Source organism: Oncorhynchus kisutch, linkage group LG3, assembly GCF_002021735.2.
Source record: "Oncorhynchus kisutch isolate 150728-3 linkage group LG3, Okis_V2, whole genome shotgun sequence".
NCBI lineage: Eukaryota > Metazoa > Chordata > Actinopteri > Salmoniformes > Salmonidae > Oncorhynchus > Oncorhynchus kisutch.
In genome coordinates this window covers 29,423,350-29,437,817 of record NC_034176.2, presented here as the reverse complement: position 1 = coordinate 29,437,817, position 14,468 = coordinate 29,423,350, and the positions used below count along the sequence as shown (strand labels likewise).

Sequence of the window (14,468 nt, the reverse complement as noted above, 5' to 3'; positions counted from 1 at the left end):
AGAGAAAACACACAGATGAGGGAGAGAGAAAACACACAGATGAGGGAGTGAGAAAAAAACCACAGATGAGGGAGGGAGAAAAAAACCACAGATGAGGGAGAGAGAAAAAAAACACAGATGAGGGAGGGAGAAAAAAAACCACAGATGAGGGAGGGAGAAAAAAAAAACAGATGAGGGAGGGTTGAAAAAAACAGCAGATGAGGGAGAGAGAATAAAACAACAGATGAGGGAGAGAGAATAAAACAACAGATGAGGGATGAAGAAAAAAAATAGAGGTAGAGCATGAGGGAAGGTAGACAGAGGAGGAGGGAAGGTAGACAGAGGAGGAGGGAAGGTAGACAGAGGAGGAGGGAAGGTAGACAGAGGAGGAGGGAAGGTAGACAGAGGAGGAGGGAAGGTAGACAAAGGAGGAGGGAAGGTAGACAGAGGAGGAGGGAAGGTAGACAGAGGAGGAGGGAAGGTAGACAGAAGAGGAGGGAAGGTAGACAGAGGAGGAGGGAGGGCCAGAGAGTGAAAATATTGGCAAATTTCTTTCTCTCTGTCTCTGTCTTTCTCTCTCTCTTTCTGACCTCTGACGTTGCCTGACCTCTGTGGTGTTTGTGGGGGCTGACAGGAATTTGTTCTTGCACAGTTCCCATCACCCAGCTCGGAGAGAAGAATGCCCCTGCTTCCCCCGTACACCCCTGCTTCCCCCATCCATCCCTGCTTCCCCATCCCTCCCTGCTTTCCCCCGTATCCCCCTGCTTCCCCCATCCATCCCTGCTTCCCCATCCCTCCCTGCTTTCCCCCATACCCCCCTGCTTCCCCCATCCCTCCCTTCTTCCCCAGTCTCTTATCCTCCCCGCCAGCCCCTCCCCGGCCGCTTCAACTGTTTGTTTTCCCAGATATCAGGAGACGTTTAAACACTCCAGTTTACTGCTCTTAAAGATGGGAAAGATTGAAAATCTTGAAGGGAATTGTGGTATGTGAATGTACTGTGGGGTCGTGTTATAGAGGGGGAGAGAAATGAAAGGAAAGAGAGAATGGGATGGGGGGTTTAAAAGCCAAAGGGCAAAGCTACAGCTGACGGCCAGAGGCCCCCTCACATTTCTCACACAAATACCTCCAGATATATAGACGCAGAGGTGATGGTATGAGACCACAGCCATCAGTAAGCCTAGATCTATGCCTGTCATGCCCAAACAATTTAGCCCAAACAACTACTTCTTTCCATACTTTATTTATTATTTATTTATTTTAAATATATATTATTTATTTATTTTGCTCCTTTGCACCCCATTATTTCTATCTCTACTTTGCATATTCTTCCACTGCAAATCTACCATTCCAGTGTTTTACATGCTATATTGTATTTACTTCGCCACCGTGGCCTTTTTGTGCCTTTTACCTCCCTTCTCACCTCATTTGCTCACATTGTATATAGACTTGTTTATACTGTATTATTGACTGTGTGTTTGTTTTACTCCATGTGTAACTCTGTGTCGTTGTATGTGTCGAACTGCTTTGCTTCATCTTGGCCAGGTCTTAAATGTTAAAATGAGAACTTGTTCTCAACTTGCCTACCTGGTTAAATAAAGGTAAAATAAAATAGAAATAAAAATGCACACCGGTTAAGATACAGTAGTGTCAGGGTGAGGTGTATTTAAAACACATTTCTTCCCCTCAGACGTCATTGTACGTGCGGTAGAACAGCAACATTTTTGACCACAATGCTGAATGCTGATTTCCTTCAAACAAAGACTACAACAGATGCGCCTGTGGCGGCCAGTGATGCTGTTTCGCCGATCACGGAGCTTAGCTTCAAAGGAAAACTCCACTCAAAAACTATCTGTTGGTATTTGTTTCATTAGTCCATTGTTAATATGTTTTGCATGTCAGTAATCAAGTTTTCAAGATCTGTAACTTTCAGAATACTGAAATCATTTTACATCATACAGTATGAGCATCATACGTGGAAGAAGTCTGTATTTTGAAACACATAGCCCTCCGAGTAAGTATTGTATTAGTAATTATACTCTTTCCTTTACCACAGAGTAGGTGGTTTTCTCACATACACATTATACTGCTATTCTACTGTATTACTCCAGTACTAGCCTTTACCCAGTACAATACAGTGTTGTGCGGCCTGGCCTGGCTGTGGCTGTGATAGAGCAGCAGAGAGAGACGGAAGACAGAGATGTTCCTGAGAGCATTCTCCATAAATCACTAGCAGTAATCGGGTCCTGTTTTTATCAGTAGAGGAGTAGTGCACCACTTCTCTTTCATCTCCTAATGCTTTGCCCTGACCGGACGCTGCTGCTGCTGCCAGATGGATGGTCCACCGACCACCCCTCATGTCTACTACCTGGTCACTGGCCTTAATCATACATTATGCTTCTGACCACTGTGACATTATGACTTATTCACTTTCCACTTACTCTACTGTATGATTGTGACCAAAGTCCCTGTTTTCTGCAAGCTTGTGCAGCTTTCCTATATTTTCAAATGATTACTGCTCTTCAAAGATGGAAAATTTTGAAGGGAATTCTGGTATAATTGGCTTTGTGGATATACTGTGTGGTTGTGTTAGAGAGGGGCAGAGAAATGGAAGGAAACAGAGAGTGGGATGGGCGGTTGAAAAGGCGGGGGGGGGGGGCTGCTAGTGTTCTCTGTGAGAGGAGAGGGGGAACCTGGAAATGGCTCCTGGAGTGCAGCGTTTTGTCATCCGCGACCGTGACTCGCTCTGAGCTGTAGGTCAAGCCAGTGAGGTCACACTGACCACAGAGTTTGTGTTTTTCTTTCATTTGCAGCCTTTGGAAATATCTTTAGCAGATTTTCAGCTGTCAGGTATTCTGGAGATATAACATAAACACACTCTCTCCTCTATCCAGCCATATGTGGCCCTGCCAAGTCCTTCCGTACAGTAGGTTAATGTGGCCCTGCCAAGTCCTTCCGTACAGTAGGTTAATGTGGCCCTGCCAAGTCCTTCCGTACAGTAGGTTAATGTGGCCCTGCCAAGTCCTTCTGTACAGTAGGTTAATGTAGTCCTTCCATACAGTAGGTTAATGTGGCCCTGCCAAGTCCTTCCATACAGTAGGTTAATGTGGCCCTGCCAAGTCCTTCCATACAGTAGGTTAATGTGGCCCTGCCAAGTCCTTCCATACAGTAGGTTAATGTGGCCCTGCCAAGTCCTTCCATACAGTAGGTTAATGTGGCCCTGCCAAGTCCTTCGGTACAGTAGGTTAATGTGGCCCTGCCAAGACCTTCCGTACAGTAGGTTAATGTGGCCCTGCCAAGTCCTTCCGTACAGTAGGTTAATGTGGCCATGCCAAGTCCTTCCATACAGTAGGTTCATGTGGCCCTGCCAAGTCCTTCCGTACAGTAGGTTAATGTGGCCCTGCCAAGTACTTCCGTACAGTAGGTTCATGTGGCCCTGCCAAGTCCTTCCGTACAGTAGGTTAATGTGGCCCTGCCAAGTCCTTCCGTACAGTAGGTTAATGTGGCCCTGCCAAGTCCTTCCGTACAGTAGGTTAATGTGGCCCTGCCAAGTCCTTCCGTACAGTAGGTTAATGTGGCCCTGCCAAGTCCTTCCGTACAGTAGGTTAATGTGGCCCTGCCAAGTCCTTCCGTACAGTAGGTTAATGTGGCCCTGCCAAGTCCTTCCGTACAGTAGGTTAATGTGGCCCTGCCAAGTCCTTCCGTACAGTAGGTTAATGTGGCCCCACCTTGTCTGCTCTGTCTCTTCATTCAACTGTCTAACTGAACAGCTTCATGTTATTCTCCCTTCGTGTTATTCTCCTGACACACTCTGATGGTAAAACTCTCCTCTCCTCTCCTCTCCTCTCCTCTCCTCTCCTCTCCTCTCCTCTCCTCTCCTCTCCTCTCCTCTCCTCTCCTCTCCTCTCCTCTCCTCTCCTCTCCTCTCCTCTCCTCTCCTCTCCTCTCCTCTCCTCTCCTCTCCTCTCCTCTCCTCTCCTTTGCATGTGACGTCCTAGTCTTAAATAGTAGTGTTGGCTTGAGTGAGGTAACCCCTAATTTGGGGTGTGAGTATTTAGGAGAAAGGCGGGCTGACCATGGTACACTCTGTAATTACGTTACCCTGTGATGTTAAAACAAGATTATCCTGCAGCTCTGCTGCTGGCTCCCCCAACGGCAATGGAAATCATAAACATAGCTAAAGAGGTTAGGTTTTTTTTCTCCATTGGGTTCTGCAGTTTCTAACTTTCTCCCTATAGAACATCTCTACTCCTCCCACCTCTATCTGTCTGTTTGTCTACTCTTTGTCTTTTCCTTTGCTTGATCTGCTAAAAGGAATTCCTACAAACCAACTTAACCCATTACTCTCTAGGTGACATGGATCATCTAGGCCCTCCCACTGTCCAGCTGGCTTAATGGGGAAGTTAGGTGAGGGTTATGGAAGAGGAGAGGGGAGAAAGGAGAGGGGAGAGAGGAGAGGAGAGGGGAGAGAGGGGCTTGCAAATGGGAGGTATGTGTGGAGGGGTGCCGTGCCGTGGCGGGCCTGGTGGGTGTTCCTGGTTTCAGGGTCAGGGTTAGTCAGTGTTTGTCAGCGCTGCAGCTGAGGAGGGGGATAATTAAGGAATCATTAGGGGCCTGGTGCCTCAACTTCCTTTATGGGGCCTGCTCTAATAGGGGGAGGCAGGGGGAGGGCCTGGCACCCATGTCCCTTTCCTCTCCCTGTCATGCCTTGCTCCCCCTTCTCTGCTGATTGAAAAGGAGGATTTGGGGATGATTAGGGGGTTCATTTATAGAGTTGGCCCAGCTTGGGGAGAAGGGGGAGGGGATTGGGCAAAAGGGTGACAAATCAAGTTAGTGCAAGTACCCGTCTTTCCCCCTGTAACCACAAACGTCATAGAGCAGCCCACAGTCCCTATGTATGGGTCTAGCAAGACGACACCTCCATAGACATAAGCCTAGCTCCACATAAACAAGTGTCTGTTTCCTTCAGTCTCATTGTGCTAGGGCTCAGGCCCTGGTGAATGTACTGTATGTGAAGCCACTGTAGCCTGCATGTGGTCCATCTATCCTGGTGTGCTGTAATGACACACAGCCAGCCTGTCTCTGCTCTCCTCTCCTCGGCCCAGTGAGTCAGAACTGCTCTACACCGACGCACTTAGACGTGAATCATGGAAGATGTACAGCTGAGAACAGCCAATGGGCCGTGACCAATAAGGAGAGGGAAACAGGGCTGTGTGTGTGATCATTAGCTCAACAAAAAGATGAGCATAAAGGCTGTATCAGACAGTATAATATCTCACAACAGCAGTCACTAAATGGACTGTAGGGATGTGGTTTGTATGGATTGTGGAGGTGAATGAATGTTAGATTGTCATGTGATTTCTCCCGTTGTCCTCAGTGCAGGCAGGTTGGCATGAACCATCTAGCTTCAGGCTGCTACTGGGGATTTATTGCTCTTCATTTTATTGTTGCAGCACACCGCCTTATCTAATCAGCAGTGTGTGTGTGTGTGTGTGTGTGTGTGTGTGTGTGTGTGTGGTTATGGCCTGTGGTTGTGTTGTGTGTGAGAGTGAGCAAGTTACGGTGTGATGGTGTATTTACTGATTTTGCCCCACCCCACAAGGTACTATTGACCCAGAACGTAGACTTGGAGCAGGCTCCCTGGAAAGTACTGTGTGTGAGTGTGAGCATGTGTGCCCTGTGTGTGTGTGTGTGTGTGTGTGTGTGTGTGTGTGTGTGTGTGTGTGTGTGTGTGTGTGTGTGTGTGTGTGTGTGTGTGTGTGTGCTCTGTATTTGCTGCATTGTAGGTGACGCAGCAGTGTCTCCTCCAGTGGGGCACTTGGAGTGCTGTCAGAGAGATGAATGAGTGGCTTTATATCGACTACTGCTCTCTGCCTCTCCGCAGCCTCATCCCTCCCTCTCCTCTGCTCGTCCTCTCTTCCCCCTCCAGTACCCTCTCGGTCCCTCTTTTTCTTCACTACTTCACCCTCCCTTTGTCTTTCCCACACTCCCTCCCCCATGCTACCTCACATCTCCTTCAGCCCCTCCCTCTATTTCCTTTTCTGTCCTTTCCTCCCTGTCTCTATCTGTCTGTCTCTCTCCCCCTTTTCTGTCCTTTCCTCCCTGTCTCCATCTGTCTGTCTCTCTCCCCCTTTTCTGTCCTTTCCTCCCTGTCTCCATCTGTCTGTCTCTCTCCCCCTTTTCTGTCCTTTCCTCCCTGTCTCCATCTGTCTGTCTCTCTCCCCCTTTTCTTTCCGCTCTCCAGGTGGTGGAACCTCAGAGCCTCTCTTTGCGTTATGGTTCCCCCTAGAAAGCACCAGTGCATTCCACTACTAAATGATTCTGTACTGTGTATAGCCGTGCTGTTTGAATGGGCTGATACACATATCAGCTGAGTACACACATAGAGGCTGCGTCATAGCGGCGATACGTAGGAGGGTCAAAGTGCTGTTGGTTAATGCCCACTCTAACAGTGTCTGTCTCTAAGCGCTGTTGGTTAATGCCCACTCTAACAGTGTCTGTCTCTAAGCGCTGTTGGTTAATGCCCACTCTAACAGTGTCTGTCTCTAAGCGCTGTTGGTTAATGCCCACTCTAACAGTGTCTGTCTCTAAGCGCTGTTGGTTAATGCCCACTCTAACAGTGTCTGTCTCTAAGCGCTGTTGGTTAATGCCCACTCTAACAGTGTCTGTCTCTAAGTGCTGTTGGTTAATGCCCACTCTAACAGTGTCTGTCTCTAAGCGCTGTTGGTTAATGCCCACTCTAGCAGTGTCTGTCTCTAAGCGCTGTTGGTTAATGCCCACTCTAACAGTGTCTGTCTCTAAGCGCTGTTGGTTAATGCCCACTCTAACAGTGTCTGTCTCTAAGCGCTGTTGGTTAATGCCCACTCTAACAGTGTCTGTCTCTAAGCGCTGTTGGTTAATGCCCACTCTAACAGTGTCTGTCTCTAAGCGCTGTTGGTTAATGCCCACTCTAACAGTGTCTGTCTCTAAGTGCTGTTGGTTAATGCCCACTCTAACAGTGTCTGTCTCTAAGCGCTGTTGGTTAATGCCCACTCTAACAGTGTCTGTCTCTAAGCGCTGTTGGTTAATGCCCACTCTAACAGTGTCTGTCTCTAAGCGCTGTTGGTTAATGCCCACTCTAACAGTGTCTGTCTCTAAGTGCTGTTGGTTAATGCCCACTCTAACAGTGTCTGTCTCTAAGCGCTGTTGGTTAATGCCCACTCTAACAGTGTCTGTCTCTAAGTGCTGTTGGTTAATGCCCACCCTAACAGTGTCTGTCTCTAAGTGCTGTTGGTTAATGCCCACTCTAACAGTGTCTGTCTCTAAGCGCTGTTGGTTAATGCCCACTCTAGCAGTGTCTGTCTCTAAGTGCTGTTGGTTAATGCCCACTCTAACAGTGTCTGTCTCTAAGCGGTGTTGGTTAATGCCCACTCTAACAGTGTCTGTCTCTAAGTGCTGTTGGTTAATGCCCACTCTAGCAGTGTCTGTCTCTAAGCGCTGTTGGTTAATGCCCACTCTAACAATGTCTGTCTCTAAGCGCTGTTGGTTAATGCCCACTCTAACAATGTCTGTCTCTAAGCGCTGTTGGTTAATGCCCACTCTAACAGTGTCTGTCTCTAAGCGCTGTTGGTTAATGCCCACTCTAGCAGTGTCTGTCTCTAAGCGCTGTTGGTTAATGCCCACTCTAACAGTGTCTGTCTCTAAGGGCTGTTGGTTAATGCCCACTCTAACAGTGTCTGTCTCTAAGCGCTGTTGGTTAATGCCCACTCTAACAGTGTCTGTCTCTAAGCGCTGTTGGTTAATGCCCACTCTAACAGTGTCTGTCTCTAAGCGCTGTTGGTTAATGCCCACTCTAACAGTGTCTGTCTCTAAGCGCTGTTGGTTAATGCCCACTCTAACAGTGTCTGTCTCTAAGCGCTGTTGGTTAATGCCCACTCTAACAGTGTCTGTCTCTAAGCGCTGTTGGTTAATGCCCACTCTAACAGTGTCTGTCTCTAAGCGCTGTTGGTTAATGCCCACTCTAACAGTGTCTGTCTCTAAGTGCTGTTGGTTAATGCCCACTCTAACAGTGTCTGTCTCTAAGTGCTGTTGGTTAATGCCCACTCTAACAGTGTCTGTCTCTAAGCGCTGTTGGTTAATGCCCACTCTAACAGTGTCTGTCTCTAAGCGCTGTTGGTTAATGCCCACTCTAACAGTGTCTGTCTCTAAGTGCTGTTGGTTAATGCTCACTCTAACAGTGTCTGTCTCTAAGTGCTGTTGGTTAATGCCCACTCTAACAGTGTCTGTCTCTAAGCGCTGTTGGTTAATGCCCACTCTAACAGTGTCTGTCTCTAAGCGCTGTTGGTTAATGCCCACTCTAACAATGTCTGTCTCTAAGCGCTGTTGGTTAATGCCCACTCTAACAGTGTCTGTCTCTAAGCGCTGTTGGTTAATGCCCACTCTAACAGTGTCTGTCTCTAAGCGCTGTTGGTTAATGCCCACTCTAACAATGTCTGTCTCTAAGTGCTGTTGGTTAATGCCCACTCTAACAGTGTCTGTCTCTAAGCGCTGTTGGTTAATGCCCACTCTAACAGTGTCTGTCTCTAAGCGCTGTTGGTTAATGCCCACTCTAACAGTGTCTGTCTCTAAGTGCTGTTGGTTAATGCCCACTCTAACAGTGTCTGTCTCTAAGCGCTGTTGGTTAATGCCCACTCTAACAGTGTCTATCTCTAAGTGCTGTTGGTTAATGCCCACTCTAACAGTGTCTGTCTCTAAGCGCTGTTGGTTAATGCCCACTCTAACAGTGTCTGTCTCTAAGTGCTGTTGGTTAATGCCCACTCTAACAGTGTCTGTCTCTAAGTGCTGTTGGTTAATGCCCACTCTAACAGTGTCTGTCTCTAAGCGCTGTTGGTTAATGCCCACTCTAACAGTGTCTGTCTCTAAGCGCTGTTGGTTAATGCCCACTCTAACAGTGTCTGTCTCTAAGCGCTGTTGGTTAATGCCCACTCTAACAGTGTCTGTCTCTAAGCGCTGTTGGTTAATGCCCACTCTAACAGTGTCTGTCTCTAAGCGCTGTTGGTTAATGCCCACTCTAACAGTGTCTGTCTCTAAGTGCTGTTGGTTAATGCCCACTCTAACAGTGTCTGTCTCTAAGCGCTGTTGGTTAATGCCCACTCTAACAGTGTCTGTCTCTAAGCGCTGTTGGTTAATGCCCACTCTAACAGTGTCTGTCTCTAAGCGCTGTTGGTTAATGCCCACTCTAACAGTGTCTGTCTCTAAGCGCTGTTGGTTAATGCCCACTCTAACAGTGTCTGTCTCTAAGCGCTGTTGGTTAATGCCCACTCTAACAGTGTCTGTCTCTAAGCGCTGTTGGTTAATGCCCACTCTAACAGTGTCTGTCTCTAAGCGCTGTTGGTTAATGCCCACTCTAACAGTGTCTGTCTCTAAGCGCTGTTGGTTAATGCCCACTCTAACAGTGTCTGTCTCTAAGCGCTGTTGGTTAATGCCCACTCTAACAGTGTCTGTCTCTAAGCGCTGTTGGTTAATGCCCACTCTAACAGTGTCTGTCTCTAAGCGCTGTTGGTTAATGCCCACTCTAACAGTGTCTGTCTCTAAGCGCTGTTGGTTAATGCCCACTCTAACAGTGTCTGTCTCTAAGCGCTGTTGGTTAATGCCCACTCTAACAGTGTCTGTCTCTAAGCGCTGTCTGGCTTTATGTAGATTGAACTGCTCCTCGCAACTGGGAAGTGGAGTAATTTGTCTTGAATATTACACCTTGTCTATTTTCTCTCCCTAGCTGCTGCAATCAATGACAATTCAGAGGCACAGATTAGAGAACAAATAGACAGTGTCATGGGAGACTCCCTCCTGCTGACTGGCGTTGTTGTTCTGCGCTCTATGATTATAGATGACAATCCCTGACACACACGTGGTGCTCATCAGGGTGATGGGGGAGGGGGATGAAACTCACTCTCTGTGGGGCTTCCACGACATGGCAGCGACTGCACCGCAGATATTTTAATCATTAGGAAAATCAAACATCCAATCATCAATCTTGGCAGAGGAATTTGCTGTCACGCGGAGGGAGGGATCAAGAAGGAAAGTGCCAACTCATCTTCCCTCGATACCAGCTGACGATAAGAGATGGAGGCCCATTGAAGACGCCAGCCGGCAGAAAGTTACTTCAGATGGGTTTGATGGAAATGAATTGTGCGTCAGCATGGCCAATTGAAACCTGCTCTCCCATGTGTTGCTTATGTTCTCAGCGTGGTTTCTACAGTCTTCCAGACTTTCTGGGCCCACATTCTTTGGGGGTGTATTATAGCATGAATGCCAGGGGCTTGTAGGGGTGCCACTTCACTGTGACCTAATGGAACAAGTCCTAAGAGGACAAGTCCTTCCAGCCCTTTCCTAATCTCCTGGCTCTACAACGCTGTGCCTAGCTGATCCTCTGCAGTGATTAGAAGGGATTCATACTGGATTCTGAGTCATACTTGTTAACTGTGTGATCACCCCTCGCTCTCCTGGTCTCTTCAGCAATATGTCAGATGTATAGGGCGGTCATGATATCCAAACCTTATGCTGATCTAACAGGTTCATTTTGAGTGGTCAGCTACAGTACAAGAGGATTTAAGGGCTGTCAAAGTGAAGCAGATATCTACAGTAGAGTACAGGGTGATGGGAGACCTCCCACCCTAAGGTGTATAGCTGATGTGGGAACACGGTTGTTTTCTCCTCCTCCCCCCTCCCTTCCTCCTCCCCCCTCCCCCACCCCCTGTCCCAGTCCAGCCCTCTTCCAGGCTGACCAAAGAGCCATTTAAAGCCCTGGAACTGCATCCTCTCGCTCCAGGCCGATCGATAGTGGAGCTGTCAGCAAGACGAATGGAGGCTTTAGGAAGTCCATTTTAATGAAGGAGAAAGAGGAGAGAGGGGAAGAGAGAAGTAGGGGAGGGGGAGGAGACAGGGAAAGGGAGAGAGGGGGAGACAGAGGGGGGAGGTATAATGGGAGGGAGGGAGGGGAGCATATGAGTGTGTATGTGTGTGTACTGTATGTGTGTTAGTGAGTATGTGTGCAGAGATGTGTGTGTACTCGTTTTATAGTTGTCTCAGGGGAGAGGGCTAGGTTTGATTTAGTTAGTGTAAGACCTATTTCTAGCCCAGCAGTGTAAAATGGCTCCTTGGATACTCACTAACACGGAGACCCATATCACTGGACTGGAGAGAATTGATCTGACCTGCGAAACAAGACTATATCTATTAATCATGTCACCAGCACTGTTGTGATAAGGGAGATGCTGAGATGTAATGCACACTACTACTGCCCTTCACCAACCAGATATAAAACATATTCCTAACTGCCAGTTTGGACTTTTCACACATTTAGTTGTGTTACAGGCTGAATTTAAAATGGATAAAACATTGAAATGTTGTGTCACTGGCCGACACACAAAAACCTCAAAAGGTCAAAGTGGAATTATGTTTTTAGAACGGTTTACATATTAATTACAAATGAAAAGCTGCTACCCTTTTGTTATGGCCTAAATACGTTCAAGAGTAAAACATGTGCTTGACAAGTCACATAATAAGTTGTATGGACTCTATGTGTGCAATAATGATGTTTAACACGATGTTTAAATGACTAACTCATCTCTGTACCCCACACACACAATTATCTGGAAGGTCCATCAGTCGAGCAGTCAATTTCAAGCACAGATTCAACCATAAATGCAGCAGCCAATGTTGATTTTCAAACTGTTACAGAGTCTAATGGCTGTGATAGGAGAAACCTGAGGATGGATCAACAACATTGTAGTTACTCCACAATACTAACACGAAGGACAGTGAAAAGAAGGAAGCCTGCACAGAATACAAATATTTAAAAAAATGCAACCTGTTTGCATTAAGGCACTAAAGTAATACTGCAAAGAATGTGTTGTACAAAGTGTTATGTTTGGGCCAAATCCAACACAACACGTCACTGGGTACCACTCTTCATATAACCTAAAACACAAGGCCAAATATACACTGGTTGCTTACCGAGACGACTTAGTGGCCTTGTTACAGTTTTGACTTAAATCGGCTTGAAATCTACGGCAGACTTGAAAATGGCCGTCTAGCAATGATCAACAACCAACTTGACGTAACCTGAATCTTTTTGAAAAGATTCATGGGAAAATATTGTACAATCCAGGTGTGGAAAGCTCTTATCCAGAAAGACTCACAGCCGTAATCACTTCCAAAGGTGATTCTAACATGTATTAACTCAGGGGGTTGAATACTTATCTAATCAAAATATATTATTGACATTACAGAGTTTTTTGTGTAGATCGTTGACAAAAAAAGTACAATCCAGTTCAAGCCTACTTTGTAACTCAACAAAATGTGGAAAACAATCTAAGGGTGTGAATACTTTCCGTATGTATTCTTGGTCTGTTAATACAGGCTGAAAGCTGCATGGTGATTGGTGATTAGGAGCTAGGGTCAGAGGTCAGGGACAGCCAAAGCAGAAAAGTAACCGTGTCCTCTGGGCACTGCTCTAGTCTTGGCCTGATTGTACTTATTGGAACAATTACTGGCCTTGATTAGTCACTGTGACTGTGTGTAAATGGTTATCGATTCTAGATGTGGCCAAAAACTGGTTCCAGCCCTGCAACAACCATGGTCCCTTTTGAGACATTCGCCATAGTGATGCTTACAGGCACTCAAATGGCTTTGAAATGACCAGGCTGGGCCAGTGATCAGGTTAATATGTGAGAGAAACACACAGCACGGTGGACAGAGTCCAGATAGCAGTGCTGCAGACAAAGGAGGGAGTTTCTTTTCTCACTGCTGATATGTGTGGACTTCCTCCTCTGCTCCCCCTTCTTCTCTGGAACTAGATACAATATAAGCTAATGGCCATCCCTCCTATCCACCCCTTCCCATTGTCTCTCTGTACATCTTCAAGGTTTTCTCCAAGCTCAGTGCTCTGTTGCTCTCCTCCTCTTTCTGTTAGTATGTGATGAGTTTTCCCTCAGAGAGTTAGTGGAATTCAGAAGGTTCGGTGGACGTGAAGTGTGTGTGTGTGTGTGTGTGATAGGTCCTGTGTGGAACACACTCCTGTAGTATGAGGAAGCCGCAGGGCTACCAGAAAGAGAGGTCAGAGCAGCTCGGAGCGTTTGATGTGTGCATTATATATAGCTGCTGCACACTGAGGGACGTGGGAGACTGCATTTTTGCTGGGTGAGGAAATGGTCTTTTGCAAGACTCCCTGACATAAAACAAAGAGAGGAATTGCTGTTCCACGATTTGGCTTCACCACCTGTACAGCTCTCACTGTATACACACCAACTTAGCAGCCTTCACCACCCTGTACAGCTCTCACTGTATACACACCAACTATAGCAGCGCTTCACCACCCTGTACAGCTCTCACTGTATACACACCAACTATAGCAGCCTTCACCACCTGTACAGCTCTCACTTATACACACAACTATTAGCAGCCTTCACCACCCCTGTACAGCTCTCACTGTATACACACCAACTATAGCAGCCTTCACCACCCTGTACAGCTCTCACTGTATACACACCAACTATAGCAGCCTCACACCCTGTACAGCTCTCACTGTATACACACCAACTATAGGCAGCCTTCACCACCCCTGTACAGCTCTCACTGTATACACACCAACTATAGCAGCCTTCACCACCCTGTGTACAGCTCTCACGTATACACACCAACTATAGCAGCCTTCACCACCCTGTACAGCTCTCACTGTATTACACACCAACTATAGCAGCCTTCACCACCCGTACAGCTCTCACTGTATACACACCAACATATAGCAGCCTCACCCACCCTGTACAGCTCTCACTGTATACACACCAACTATAGCAGCCCTTCACACCCTGTACAGCTCTCACGTATACACACCAACGTATAGCAGCCTTCACCACCCTGTACAGCTCTCACTGTTACGCCCAACGATAGCAGCCTTTCACCACCCTGTACAGCTTCACTGTATACACCAACTATAGCAGCCTTCCACCACCCTTGTACACTCCAACTTCCTTCAACTTTCTTTTCATTTTTCTCTCTCTCTCTCTCTCTTCATCTCTCTCTCTCTCTCTCTCTCTCTTCGTTCTCTCTCCTCTCCTCTCTCTCTCTCTCTCTCTCCTCCTCTCCTCTCTTCGTCTCTCTCTCTCTCTCTCTCTCTCTCTCTCTCTCTCTCTCTCTCTCTCTTCGTCTCTGCTCTCTCTCTCTCTTCGTCTCTCTTCTCTCTCTATCTCTCTCCTCTCTCTCTCTCTCTCCTCTCTCTCTCTTCGTTCTCTCTCTCTCTTCTCTTCTCTCTCTCTCCTCTCTCTCTCTCTCCTCTCTCTGCCTCTCTCCTCTTCTCTTCGTTCTTCTTCCTCTGAATCTCTCCTCTCTCTCTCTCTTCGTCTCTCTCTCTCTCTCTCTATCTCTTCGCTCTCTCTCTCTCTCTCTCTCTTCCTTCCTCCTCCTTCGTCTCTCTCTCTCTCTCTCTTCGCCTCTCTCTCTCTCTCTCTCTCTCT

The 14,468-nt window shown here is 47.2% G+C and overlaps 1 protein-coding gene across 3 annotated transcripts in view; it reads left to right on the top strand.

The window, feature by feature from the left end:
* Positions 1–14,468, top strand: part of LOC109879839 (tetratricopeptide repeat protein 28) — a 348,318-nt gene that overhangs the window by 258,634 nt on the left and 75,216 nt on the right. The gene's annotated exons all lie outside the window — the stretch shown is intronic.